Source organism: Eubalaena glacialis, chromosome 2, assembly GCF_028564815.1.
Source record: "Eubalaena glacialis isolate mEubGla1 chromosome 2, mEubGla1.1.hap2.+ XY, whole genome shotgun sequence".
NCBI lineage: Eukaryota > Metazoa > Chordata > Mammalia > Artiodactyla > Balaenidae > Eubalaena > Eubalaena glacialis.
Window position 1 is genome coordinate 191,155,535 of NC_083717.1, and position 15,037 is coordinate 191,170,571.

Genomic DNA, 15,037 nt, shown 5'->3' on the forward strand with positions numbered 1-15,037 from the left:
CTTGTGCTGTAGAGCCTGGAAAGCTAAAGCAGTGTTTCTCTATAGAAACCTTGGTCCTGTGGTTAAGGTCGTACATGGGATCTGAAGATGCCCCTGCACAGGACAGGGAAGGGAAAGGCAGGTGACAGCAGAAAATGACTTTCTAGTGCACCTGGGGGCAAGTGTCACAGGTGCCGTGTGGAGAGAGGTGGCGGCAGAGGGGTCCTGCTATGACAGTGGGGGTCAGGGCTGCCATAGCCGCCCTGCACGTAGGCTTTCCCTGCCCTCTGGCCTGACTCCCCACTGGAATCACCAGCAGTGCTTCACCTGAGCTTTCCCGTGCACAGGGCAAGTCCAAGTGCCAGAGACTTTCCCCCGCCCCCTGGAAGCAGCCCTCAACCAGTCACCGACCCCGGGGTACCCGTTGGCAGGATGCTGAGATGCGTCCTCTCCAGCGAGGGCCCGCGGTGCTGGCTGTAGGGGGAGCACGCCCCCGCCCAACCCCATGCTGGCTCCTGGCCTCCCTGCCTCCTTCCCTGACCCAATAAGTCCTGCCATAGCCTCCCAAATAAATGGCTTGTCTCTGGTCTGCTTCTGCGAACCCCATAGAGCTGTTCTTTCATATCTCTTCGCTGTTTTGTTTCCCGGAGGGTGGAATCAGGCTTCATCGCCTTGAGATTCCACGAGACTTCTAATCTCCCCTCACAAACCCCTCCTGATTAAATTAGCGAGAGTGGATTCTGACGTCGGCCATTGAGAACCTGACAGATCCTTAAGGTATCATCATTCTCATCACCGCCTTTTTACTGGCGAGGGTGTGGAGGCTCGGGGTGGGCCCACCGGCCCACGCTGTGCTCCAGGCACCGGCCTCCATAATTGCCCGGTGCCGCTCTGCCTCTAACAGAGATGGATTCTCAAGCCTTGGTCCTGGGCTGGCCCATCTGGAGCAGAGATCCCTCATCCCTTGGTAAATGTGCTCTTTGAAAGAGCTGAAAAGGTTAATGGGGCTTCTGCAGGCTCCCGGCCAACTGCCAGGTAGCGGCTTGGGCAGCCCACGCTGTAACTCATTAGGTAGCAGATAGATGGGGACGTGGCATTATCTCGCTCCCCGGGCTGAGAAGCAGCCATGGGCCGTCCTGCCAGCCCCTCTGTCGGCTCTGCAGAGACCTCTGTGCTGTTCTGCCGTTGGCTCCGCTCACGGCTCACGTGCACACTCAGTGCACCTGCTCTGTGCCTGCCCGGGGCTGGGCTGGGGGCTCAGAAGCAGCTCGGCCTCTCTCCAGGGGCTCCCAGCAGACAGAGTAGGCCCCAGCTAAGACCCCTAATAACAGGGGACAGGCTCACCTGCCCCTCCCCACTCCCTCCTGCAGGCTCAGAGGTGGGAACCAAAGTTGTCACCTTGTGACAAAAGACTGTAAGCTAAGAGTGATGGGGAGGGGGACAGAAAGAGCCTGGGGTCCACGAGGGCCTCCCTGAGCGGTGGAACTAACACCAGCACCGCCTGCCTCCAGGCTTCTTGCTAAGTGAGAAAAAAAGCCTCATTTGTTGTAGTCGACGTTAGCTGGGTTTGCTGTAACTTGCCTCCAAGATCATTCCTAATTTATAAGCCCATGTACTGGCCCACAGAGGAAATCTGAACACATTGTAGAAATTTAAATCACTGAGTCATGTTCTAAACATTGCAGGTCCCCTCCTAGGCGCCCTCAGGAGGTGACCCAGGACTGACCACTGCCCCCTCCATGCCCCCACCCCTGACCTTGGCCGTCCCTTGCTCAGAGCATTTTACCCTGTTGCCATATACACGTGTAACACCCCCATCAGACTGTAAGCTCCTGAACCCTGGGGCCCAGTATGGAACTGACTTGGGGAGGTGATCACATACCGTTTGAAGGGCTACGTGAGGTGCCTGGATGCATGGGATGATACTTTTCCATCCTGGGAGTCCGTAAGTCTTAGTTGAAATTGGGGATAGTGTGGGAAAAATTGGGAATTCAGTTGGTGGTGAGCCAGGAGGCTGGTTCTCTGGGGAATAAAAAGCCCTGATGTGTAGCATTTGCCAATTTCCCTGGTATAAATACTCCCACCATGGCTAGTTTCAAACTGCCAGATGTACAACCACCAACTCACAAAAGCTCTTGAAAATTTAGCAGTTGGTTCTTGCGAGCCAGTACAAACCATCTTCAGTACATAGCTCATTTCCAATCCCCTTCCTTCCTTCCTCCCTTCCTTCCTTCTTTCCTTCCTTCCCTCCCCCTCCCTCTCTCGCCTCCCAGGACCCTTCTGGGTGCTGGGCCCCTGGTGGAGGTAACTGACTCTGCTGTTCTGGTAGGGCAGGTGGTCCCGTCAATAGAAACAACACAGTCATTCAATAGAAGTGAATGATGGTACTCTGATGAAGAAGATGCAGCGGTCAGAGAAGGGGCCCCTGCTCCAGCCTTGGGCGAGGCAGTTAGGACAGCCTGGAGGAGGCATGGGGTGTCTCCACTGAGACTCCAGAAAAAGTGAGCTTTGCTCAGCAGAGGCTTGGGGGGAGGGGTCACTCCCAACAGGAGGAACTGGGGAGTCTGGATGTCTGCCCTGGAGACTGGGAGGGGAGGGGGCAGAGGGTGGGCAGTGCCGATGTGGTGAGGGGCTTGGCCTTTGTCCCAAGGGCAAGGTTAAGCTATTTCTTTTTAAGTGGGGCAGGAGTAGATTGGCATTTTAATAAGCTTCCCCCAAGTGCAGAGAGGAGGGGGCAGGCAGGCTGCGGGCCAGTCCTGGTGGAGGGAGAGGGAAGGATGCAGGGAGCATTGATGAGACGGGCATGCTGCAGGCTCAGGACCGAAACAGGCAGTGATGGGGGGTGGGGGGAGGGGCGCTGTCAGAGGAGGGTCAACGAGCTTGGCCACGGGATGGATGCTGGTGCCTCTTTCCAACATGGGGAAAAAATGGGAGGGGGAGTGAGATCTGGGGGAAAGAAGGAAAACTCTTGCCTCCTCCTGGCTTCTCCCCTGTGGGCGGCTCTGTTCCAGGGCCGGGGGCCCTTGCGCAAGGCCCAGCCTGCCATCCGCTTAGTAGGGAAATGGGTAAGAGGCAGATCAGATAGGCGGTGGCCATATCTATATGCACAGGGGACTGACGGGTCCTGACGTGACGGGATGCTGTGAGGGTACCCCATAAACCAGCTAGGGGAAAACAGGAACCCCAGCTTGAGACATGGAACAGCTCAAGGCTGAGAGGACTTTGACCATCAGGGAGAAAAATGGGTCTGAAAGTGAGCAACCAGGGGCCCTTGGGCCGGGACCCCATGGCCAGGCTCTGGGTCGCCCCCCTGCATTTGGGGGGCTGCAGGGGTGGCGGGAAGGCCAGCTCCGGGCTGTTTTCCTGGGCACAGGGACACAGCCATTCCCCAGGCCAGACAGGTACACAGGATTAACAAGGCCGACACGCTCTCCCTGGGGTGTGTGCTCTCCCGGGGGGTGCAGCCGAGCTAGCAGCGTGGACTGAACCATCAATCACTGGCCCCTAATAGCTCTGTAGGTTGCTGCCCCCCCCCCCCGCCGCCGAATTTAAAGCGAGGATCCAGGCCGCTGGCAGAAAGATGCCGCAGCCCTTAACCACTGTAATTATGAAGTCTTCGTGGAAAGAGATGCTTATCGTTAATGTTAAGTGAACAGAGCAGGAAACCAGATGCCCTGCCGGTGTGTGTGCAGCCGTGTCCACAAACGCCTGCCTAGAAACAGGGCGGCCAGGAGAGCTGCCACTTCCGTGGTGGGAACAGGAGGGGACAATCGGGGGCTTTGAACAATTCAAAACTGCAATTAGTAACATGGATGCATCATCCTTTTATTAAAAATTGTATCTTTTTTTTTTTGTCTGATTACAAGAGGAACCAGCTCACTGTGGAATCAGTGAGAAGTGTATGAGTACAAAGAAGAAAATCAAAATCCCCGTGAGTCCCCACCCGGAGGCAGATCACCGGGGTGAATATTCTGCAGTGGTTTTGTTCCCACGGCTCTGTGCCTATCTGTTTGCTTTGGGTTGTTTTTACACTATGGAGATGATTCATTGTACTTTTAATACGTATTTTGAAGTAAGCGACTTGTCTCAGGTGTGGGGCTGAACTGATCATGAAAATGTTGTCCATTTGACCAGTAAATCCAAGTTACGAGGGGAGAAAGGAGAATAGTTTACACACCTAAAATCATTATAGACCTGTGCCCCCCGAACCTAGCAAGATCGACCGTCTGTTCCATGCACACCTCAGGAGCCCCTCGGGCATGCAGGGTCAATGCCAGGAGCCATGGAGGGGACCCGCCTCACCCCAGCTTCCACATTCCTAAGATGTAGAGACACCATTGGCGGCTTGAGGAAAAGCTGAGGGTCTCTGGGGTTTCCGGGGCATCCGATGGAGCCCCTGGAGGAGGAAGCTCCCCTCCAGCTGTGGTTCTCTGTGGCTTAGAAAGGCAGGGACACACCTAAGGTTTGTGACGGCTCTGTCCTGGAAAGGCTTTCTGGGTCAGGGGTGACAGCTTAAGCAAAAGCGTGGAGGCCAGACCGCCCCTGGTCCAGCTGGTTTGGAATGCAGGTTGCTTTTTTTTCTGGTGCTTTCCATCTTGCGTGCCCGACTCCCTCTTTGAAGAAAAAAGACTTCTTGCTTTCCATGATTACTGCCCACTCTTCCTCCAAGATCCAGTGCCACTTCCTTCAGGAAGGCCTCCTTGGTTTCTCGGACTGAGCCAGCTCCAGGCCTGCAGCACTTACCACTACTGAGATGCCAGAGTCACATGATTGATTGGTTCACATGTGTTGCCCCCCTCCCCCCCTCCCACCAGTAGACCATCAGCCCCATGGCGCTGGGGCTGTTTTGCTTACTGTCCCCAGTGCCAAGCCCAGGGCCCACCCGCGGAGGCGCCCAGTGGTTGAAGAACAGAGCCCACAGTCTCCACGACCTGTCAACCCACTTTAGGAGTAGAGGGTTCAGGGGCCCAGGCACCTGCATCCCCTGCCCCACGGGGCTCTGGCCTCTGCCCTCCCCTTGTCTCTCAGCTACTTTGTTGCAAAGTTCTGGGCACGGAGGGGAAGTTTCTAGGGACTCTGGCTTTTGTTTCTTTCTTTTTTTTTCTGGTGACCTTTCCATGTAATTAAAAGGCAGCTATTCCAGGAGGCGAGGCAGCCGGAAGCAGAGACGCTGCTCTCTGTGTACGTGTGTGGAAATTTATTGTCTGGAGCACAGAATTCTGCTGGAGGCTGCTGTGCTAAAAACATCTGCTGCTTCACTGGGGGTGGGGGGTGGTAAAGACCCCGACCCAGAAAACTTCCCCCCTGCAGACCTGCAGACCAGCAGGGTCCACGTCTGTGCTCACTGACCCTCGAGTGGCCCGACTATGGGGAATCGCACCTCTGCTTTTTTCGGGAGACTAGCTCTCCTGACTAGCTCTCCTGAGGGCCCATCATCCCAGTAATGTCCATGGGGTCGGCCTCACCCGGGCGGCCACTGGGTTGATGAGCCGTGCCCCGCCCCCGCCCCAGGATTCAGGTTTGCGGCCTTTGTCCCTCAGCACAGAGCCCGCACTGGGGGGCCCTGGGGGGCACAGCACAGTCCTGCCCTTTTCTTGGATCTGGAATCTCATGCTCGGGCCCCTTCTCGGCTTGCCGTTTGAGGGGGACTCCCTTTGCCCTAGAAGTAGAGGCAATGTCAGGGAGATGCATGTCCAGCTTAGGGAAACGTGTTTCTAGACAGCCCAGGCCAGAGCACGTGGGTGTAGCCCTCGCCTGGGAGGACCTGGATCAAATCCCAGCACCCACTTCTTCGTTCGCCACGTGACTCTGGATGAGAACCACCCCCCTCCTCTGTCGGGGCCTAGCCTGCTCCCCACAAAGTTGTGTGCACAGCACTCCCTCACTCCACTCTGGTCTAAGAATGCTGGGAAAGTTTATTTTCTGGACGGAAATCCTTCCTTGGCTGTGCCTTCCCTGAGCTGGGTCTGGGGCCCATCTCTTCCTTGCGGTTCAGGTCAGCACCTCCCCGGAATGGTACCCCTCCCTCGAGTTGCTGGGCCGCTGGGTGCAAGGTCTGGGGGTCCTGCGGCCCCTGAGCCCCCTGCCCGGCCAGGCCTCCACCCCTTGGCTCTCCACAGCTGCGGAGGATAATGCAGGCCTGGCCTGGGCCCAGCTCCCCTGTGCCACGGAGAATTGCAATTTAGCAAGTTCGCCAAAATCCCGAGGCAGGAGCCCAGAGCCACATCTGTGACATCAAGGCATCCCAGCGGCATCGGGGGCCTTCCGTCCCCATCCGCCTCCTCGCCCTGGTCCACTTCCCACAGGCCTGGATTAGGCCCCAGCAGCTGGGCGGGGGCGGGGGCCAGGGGAGCAGGGGGCGCCGGGCTGGGGGCCCAGGCCAGTGGGGCCCTGGGTCTCTCTGGCCCAGCCTTGCCACGTGGTCCCTGGTAGGGTGCTGCGCTCTGGACCTCAGGCATCCCATCTGTAAATGGGGGTGGAGTCCTCCTGCCCATCCATGGGGTCCTGGAGGCAGTAGCCACACCCTGGCAAACCCACATGCCAACAAAGAGGGGCTGGGGGAGGGCTCTGAGGGTCACCGAAGAGCTCAGGCCACTCAGGAAGGGGGTGAGTGGAGATGGCATTGCAAGCGGGGCCTCAGGGCAGGAAGGGGCTGAAGCTGGAATGCGGTGGGTGAGTCTGGTGGTCAGGATCTTGCACTGGGCCTCAGGAGCTGGCAGAGCTGAGGCAGGAAAAAGAGAGAAGCTGGGGCCTCGGAAGACTGTGCGCAGGCCCCTCCTCTGCCTTCTGTGCTTAGAAACTAAGAATGTGGTGTTTGTAGCAACCTATGTGGCCCCTTAAAGCATCTCTGATGTGTACCAAGCACTTGCATGGCCAGGAACAGCACAGGCCTCATGAACCACAAGGCCAAAGGGCCAAATCACTCCCTCCAGACCCCCTGAGGATCAGAGCCTCTGCAGACCAGATCGCAGGGCACACACAGAATCCCAGAATCCCACACACAGATTTGCTTGCCTCCAGGGATGGAGAGCTCACTACCTCATTGGGAGCCAATTCCTTTGTGGAGGAGTTCTCATCATTAGGAAAGAGCTTTCTAGAACTGCTCTTGGGCCCCAGTGCATCTGGAGGTGGCAACCTGAACCTCCTGGCCTCTTTCCTCCAGACCAAGTCTCAAAGCTTCTTTTATCTGCTCCTTGCATGATGCACTTCAGTGCCTTCCTCTGAACAGGAGTCATCTGTCAGCTTCTCCCAGAACTGAGCGTTAGTGCCCCAGCTGTAGTCTGCAGCAGACTCTCACCTCCCTAGCTGTGAAGACCATGCTCCTATTAATTAAACCCTAGGTGTCTTTTTCTGACCCGTCACACTGTTGAGTCTTACACAGAGTGGGGTTGGTCATTCTGATGGTGATAATGGATGAAGCAGGAGGGCAACATGCGCACCTTGGGGAAACTGAGGCCCAGAGAAGAAGGACCCTGCTCAAAGTTACACGGTGTACCATCAGCAGGGCTGGGGGAAGAACCAGACCTCCTGCCTGTCCTCTCAGAACACGGTTCCTTCATCTAGACAGAGAGAAGGGCCTCCATCCACCCTTCCCTCCCTCCCTCCTTCCTCTGTTCTCCCGCCCTCACTTCCTGAGAACCTCCCAGCTAAGCCAGAGAAGGTGAGGCCCATGGCCTTCAGATGGTCATGATTACGTGTGGAGGGGTGAGCGCAGGGCAGGAGGGGACCCGGGCCCCATGTCCTGCTAACTGTTCCAGGGAATCAGCAGCGCCCAGGGGGTTGGGGGCCGAGGTCCTGCACAGTTGACCTCGTCCAGCTCATCCTGCAAACTCTGGGTGTTTCTGAGATCGCTGGGCCTGCACATTCCTTTCTGCTGAGGGAACTCCCGGCAAGTGTGGAGAGGCACCGGCCAGCTCCAGGAGGGTTTCTGGTGGGAAAGGAAAGGCAACTCGCGTTCGCTGGGCGCTAATGTGCACCAGGTGCCGACGCAAGGGACGGGGGCGTCTCTCTTGTGCCACTCGGCATTGTTCTCCTTGCCGAGGGGGGCAGTGACCTGACATGGGGGTGATGATGGCGCCTCCTTCCAGGACTGTTGACAAAAGACTTCGCTCACGGAAGGGCCCAGCTCAGAGCCCGGAGCCTGTGGGTGTCCGCTGAGTCTCACTGTTACTTTCACCAGCCCCGTAGCAGATCTGGGATTCGAACCCGTGTCCACGAGCCAGGGCAGCTCCTCCATGGTAGGTGGTAAGGGCCAGGCTGCTCCAGAGTGGCTGCCTTCCTGCATTGCCACCAGCCTGGTCCCTGACCTGAGGCTCCCAGTGGTCCTCGGGAAGCAGTGGGTGTGGGGCTATGGCCTCGGCCTCTGTCCCAGCAGAGAACATTCCACAGTGGGAAGCTGCAGCATGGGCCCCCCTGGGCCCCCCTCCCCCTCCCCCCTCCCCCTCCCCCTCCCCCTCCCCCTCCCTGCCCCTGCCCCACCAGAGGCCGTGCGGGTGTCCTACGGGCAGGCTGCCGCTACCGCCGCAGAGGGCTGGCCGGCAGCCCTTGAGTTTCCACCAACTCATAATTTTTACAAACCTCCAGCCTCGTAAAAAAGTGCACAGTGGCCTGAACAACCTTGGCCGGGAGCCTTGTGGGAAAGCGGAGGCACTGAGGCTGGGCACCAGCGATCCTGGCCAGAGGCCACCTCCTGCCTGTACTCGGAATCTTTCCCTCAGGCCTCGGACCCGGACCTGTCCGCTGTGGCCCTCCAGATAAAGGCTGCCCCACTAAGCGGCTCAAGGAGGTCCTCCATGCCAGCCACCCTGCCCCGCCACCCCCATGGCCTCCCACCTCGAGCTCTTGGCCCACTGCCCTGAGCTGCCTGTAACCCACCCCTGTGCTCTCCTCCTGCTGAGCACAGGCCTTTGCATGTGCTGTTCCTTCTGCCCAGAATGCCCTTCCCCTCCCTCCATAGGAATGCGGAGATAATGACATGTCCTTATCCCAGAGGGGCTCCTGTGCCTGGGGACCTCGGAGGAAGGGACATGTGTCTGCCTTGATGTCCTCCAAACAAGGGATGGGGTGTCCAGGAGAGAAGGGAGGCAGGGCAGATGCTAGGGGTCCCGAAGGCTGAGCACGGTCCTGGGAGTCATTGGGGAGCTCCTCGTGGGAGGGGCTGGAGCTGGGCACGGGAGACCAGACAGGCGGGAGGACAGGGGAGTGGGTGGGCTGCAGGGAGGCTGCGGAGGCAGAATTTTGGAGACTAGAGATTACCTGGACCTGAGGGATGAGGGAGCTGGGTTAAGTGGAGGCTGGCAAGCACTTTCTGCTTTGGCCCCTGATCCCAGGAGATGGGATCCTGAGTCACAGGTGCTAGATGTGTGATTCTGGGGTGCTTGGTGGCGGCAGGGTCCACGAGGCAGGTGGGCCCCCGGGGGCGAGCTCAGGCTTGAGCAGCACACGGGGTCTGGGATTCACGGGCACACAGGTGGGGTGTAAATGCTGGGGGAGGATAGTCTTGCGGGGGCGTGTCACAGAGAGAGGGCTGGGCATCCAGGCTGACCCTTGAGGAAAGTCTGGGAGGGTTTCCAAAGAAGCAGGAGGAGACCCGGGTGGGTCAAGAGAAGCCAAGAGAAGGGGCTGGGGTCGGGGGACGGCAACGACAGGAGCCATGAGGGGCATCCATCAGACTTAGCACTCTGGGCTCATGGGCATCCTTGTGAGGGTGGAGGCAACAGGGGGTGTGAGCAGCTCTGTGAAAGGGGGGCACCTCACCCTAGGACCCTGGCGCTCGGATGAGCAGCTGGGGGTGGAAGGTTCACTCGGGCCCCTTTTCCTGTCCCTCCATCTGCTGCCAGGGACTCTCCGGTGAGGGGCTCGAGTCTCCAAAGGACCTGGATCGCTCCTGGGAGGCAGCTGGGGCCGTGGAGGGGGGACACCGTCCTCCCCCGCAGGATGGGAGAGCAGCCACATGCTTCCCGGGCGTGGTGAAGACCCGCCCGCAGGTTTCCCTGCACCTGCGGGAGGTGGTCAGGGCCCCTCGGTGGTCACCCCGTAGCTCCAGTGGGGATTCAGCGTCCCCGGTGCAGGAGGCCTCTCTGGGAGCCTGATTTACGGGCCTGCTCCTTGGTGCACGCGGATCTGGCCCTTCTCTAAGTGCGTGTTCAATCCAATTAAAAGTGCCGGAGGTCAGAGGAAACGTCAATTACCTGAGTCTCTCGGCAGCTGTCCCCACGCTCAATACGCCCGAGAGGCTGGGAGCCACGTTCCTCCTCTCCCACCTACAGAGTGGCTGATGGGGAGGCCGACCCGGCCTCCAGGAGGGTCACCAGCATCAGTGTCCCCATCTGTAAATGGAGACTCTGGGTATGGGAAAGCAGGACTGGAGGCCCATGTCCCCTGAATCTTGGTGGGAGGGTCTGTAGTGTGTTACCTACTGCCAGGACTTCTGGGGGGTCTTGTCCCAAGCAAGGGTCTTCCTGCGGCTGACCTTAACGACAGGCCTACGGGACCCGGGCACAGCCAGCCCAGAGGGAGGGAGCCAGGCCCACCTCCTGCCCTCTCTGCATGTCACTGCCCACCGTGCCTTAGTTTCTCCTCTGGAAACCTGTCTCCAGGGTCAAAGAGAGGGGTCAGTGTGTGTGAGAGGCTCAACTCTGCTCCCAACTCAGACATATTTTTATAACCTGCTTTGTATTTGTACCCCTGTGTTCACAGCAGCCCAAAAGTGAAGCAACTCAATGTCCATCGACGTATGAACAGATAAACGAAACGTGGTCCCTCCATACAGTGGAATATTTTCAACCTTAGAAAGGAAGGAAATTCCAACGCAGGCTACAACATGGATGAACCTCGAGGACATGATGCTCAGTGAAATGAGCCAGACACAAAAGGACCAATGTTGTATGATTCCACTTACATGACGTACATAGAGCAGGCAAGTTCCTAGAGACAGGAAGTGTAAAGGTGGTTTCCAGGGGCTGGGGGAGGGGGAGGACAGGGAGTTATTGTTTGATGGGGACAGAATTCCAGGTTGGGTAGATGAAAACATTGTGGGATGGGGCTTCCCTGGTGGCGCAGTGGTTGAGAATCTGCCTGCCAATGCAGGGGACACGGGTTCAAGCCCTGGTCTGGGAAGATCCCACATGCCGCGGAGCAACTGGGCCCGTGAGCCACAACTACTGAGCTGGCGCGTCTGGAGCCTGTGCTCCTCAACAAGAGAGGCCGCGATAGTGAGAGGCCCGCGCACCGCGATGAAGAGTGGCCCCCGCTCGCCGCAACTAGAGAAAGCCCTCGCACAGAAACGAAGACCCAACACAGCCAAAAATAAAATAAATAAATAAATAAATAAAAAATTAAAAAACAGAAAACAAAAACATTGTGGGATGGATGGTGGGGATGGTTGCACAGCCATGTGAACGTATGGAAAGCCACCGAAGCATACACTTAAAAATGGTTAAGATGGCAAGTTTTATGATTTGTATATTGTACCACAATTGAGAAAAAAATCAAGATTTGTATTTCATGAAGCGTTTATTAAGCCAGTCTGCCTCACAGTCCGGAGAGCGGGACTGCTCGCGTCACCAGCCCACACGTCATTTTTCTTTTCTCTTTTTCCCCCTCCCTTCATGCTTGCCGGTAAAAGCCACCTCCTTAGGGAACGGTCTGAGAATTAAGCCCGGATCTCCTGGCATCTAGCCCAGAGCTCCCGGGAAGGGGCCGGATGAGCCCGGCTTGGGAAGAGACTGCAGAAGGTAGGGGTCTCGGCGACACCCTTCCAGCTGGAAAACCGCACAAAGCTCTCTGACAGCCGCCCACCTAGCCCGGGTCAGAGAAAACCAGACAATTATTGGATGGACCAGAGTCGTGCAGCCTTGTCGGCCCCTGCAATATCAGATGCTTCGGAGACCTCCGCTGTCTCCCTGCTCAGCTGACACCAGCCTTTAGAGAACAAGCAAGTCAGAGGATGGAATTAATTTCCTAAAATTGAATGTTATATCGAAAAGTCACCTCAGGATCTCTTGCCAGGGAGGAAGAAGAAATGGCCATTTGGTCCTTGCTCTCTTGATAGCCCGTTGCAGCTTGCACTCAAATCTTTAGTTTGGGGATGAAATGTATAAAATTGTCTTCTCTGTAGGGCAGAGATGATAGAATCTAGGCAATTTTATGTGGTTCTATCTATTCGAAATAACTATGAAAATAGTGTACCAGAGAAAAAGGGAGAAAAATACCTCTGCTATCTATTTTCTGGGGAAGTGGTATTACTGAGATTCACATCAGATTATTTTGCATCTACTGAATTAGCCAAATGCAGTCAACCCTTGAACAACACGAGAGTTATGGGCGCCAGCGCTCCGTCCCAAATCTGCATATGACCTATAGTGGCCCCTTCGTATCCGTGGTTTCTCCATATCCAAGGTTCTGCATCTGAGGATTCGACCAACCTCAGATCATGTAGTAAATAGTATTTACTATTGAAAAAAATCTGCATATAAGTGGACCTGCGCAGTTCAAACCTGTGTTGTTTAAGGGTCAACTGTATATACCTTTAATTACAATCCCAGAGACAAACTCATCCCAAAGGCACGGGGGGATGTGAGAATGACATAGCCCCTTTAGAGGCGCATGTGAAAATACGTACAAAGAGTTATAAATGTGTTGAGGCCCAGTAATCCAGCAATCCTACTTCTGGAAATGTGCTCCTAAGAAAACCCCCCTAAGAAACCCTCGTACATTGTTGGTAGGACTGTAAATTGGCACACCCTCTATGGAAAACGATATAGAGGTTCCTTAAAAAATGAAAACTAGAGCTACCATATGATCCAGCAATCCCACTCCTGGGTATATATCTGGAAAAAACAAAAACACTAATTTGAAAAGATATGTGTACCCCAATGTTCACAGCAGCACTATTTACAGTAGCCAAGACATGAAAGCAGCCTGAGTGCCCATCAACAGACGATTGGATTAAGAGGATGTGTTTTACATACACACACACACACAATGGAATATTACTCAGCCACACACAAAAAAAGAAATACTGCCAATTGCAGCAACGTGGATGGACCTAGAGGATATTATGCTTAGTGAAATAAGTCAAACACAGAAAGACAAATACTATATATCACTTATATGTGGAATGTAAAAAACAATACATATGCATGTATATGCAAAACAGAAATAGACTCACAGATATAGAAAATAAACTGTGGTTACCAAAGCAGGGAGGGACAAATTAGGGGTATGGGATTAACAGATACAAACTACTATATGTAAAATAGATGAGCAACAAGGATTTACTGTATAGCATAGGGAATTATAGCCATTGTCTTGTAATAACCTATAATGGAATATAATCTGCAAAAATACTGAATCACTTTGCTGTACACCTGAAACTAACACAATATTGTAAATCAATTCTATTTCAATGAAAAAAAGAAAGAAAAAAAGAAAACCACCCAAGAAAAGCAAAAAGGCATATGCATGAAGATATTCACTGCAATGTGAGTCAGACTCTGAAAAACAGACATAGACCTTTACTTCCAATGGCAGGGGGATAACCAAGCTGGTAACGAGCCATAGGGAAGCAGAAGTTAGTGGCTCTTCCAAATCAGACCCGGGAGGTGCCCAAGCCCCCTGGTGACCCTGCCGTGGGAAGGTTTTCCTCCAGAGTATGTTACTTGGGTTGGTTGCACTACAGTTAAAATATGTCAGTTTCACTACTCCAGAGTAGAAACTTCAGGGATTAGACCTGTGTGCGTGTGCGTGTGTGTGTGTGTGTGTGCACACTTTTTAGACTAGAAAATGGAGATGGCTAATGAAACATGACAAAATGAAAAAGCAGAGAGCAACCGTGGTCGTGCCTTTGACTGCGGTGGGCAGAGAGCAGACAAGGCAGCCGAGCACAGCGGAACCGAGGGGGCGGGGTCAGGCCGGTGCTTCTCCCTCTTGTCGACATTGACTTTCGTGCTTAATGCTCATAACTTTTTTTAAGGTGAAAAACCAAGAAAGCTGCCCCCTGTCTGTGCTCTGACTTGTGGGGTTGCCTCATAATTCCCACCCCTGCCAGATCTCCTCTGATCCCTCCTAGGACCTCCCAGAGCCTCAAGGGGACCAAACCCTGCTGCCCCCCTTCTACGTCAGCACACCCTCACCGCTGCCACGGCCCCATCAGGCATGTGAGGAGGGGAGGGTGGGAGCAGGCGGTGGCCAGCTGGAGGGGCCTGGGGCTCACCTCTGGGGTGCAGGGTTCACCCCCAACTGACTACACCTACTATCCGCCCAACCCGTGCTAAAGGCATCTCCTCGCCCGCCCCCAGCTGCCCTCTCCAGGCCTGCAAGCTCCTTGCCAGGAGGGGTGGGTTGACTGTCCCCAGCTGGCAGCCACCTCCTCCTGGTCCTGGGGTCCCAGGTGCCCTCCTCTCTCCCAGGATGCCTTGAACCAGTCGTCACCCTGGGTCCTGGAGCACGGGTTGGGGGTGAGGGTTCAGGCAGGTGCTCTCTGGGGCCTCCTTCCTCCATCTGACATTCGAGACCTTTTTAATTCTAAAGGAGACCGATTAGCCCCGAGGGAGAAGTGGAAGTGACCTCTGTGTGGGCTGCTCCCCAGAGGCTGCCGAGGATGGGGAGTGAGGGAGTGAGACTCGGGAAGCTCTCTCTGCTGCTCTGCACCCTCCCTGGGGGACCCTGGGAGGGATCCCCATGGCACCCCCCCCGGACTCGCTGTGAGCATGGTCTCCGGGGAGGTGGCAGAGGCAGCCGTGCGTTTCGGGACTGCAAAGCAGGCGGTGAGGCTGGGACACGGAATCGTTCAGGGCCTGTCAGCTGCAGACCTGCCTAAGCTCACTGTCAAACGTGAGGAATGAAGGGTCTCTCTCAGGCAGGCACCGTCAGGTGGAGAGATTTTCCTGTGGCCTCCAGTGACCTCGGCACGGCCAGGTCCCATCGCTGCCTCAGTGAGTAGTTCCAGGAACTCCCCAGGAACAACATTTCTGGCTCCACTGGCCCCTCTCCAGGCTGGGAGCCCTGAGGACACCTGGAGATGTCCCGGCCTCCTGTTCTGAATGGCACAGCACCA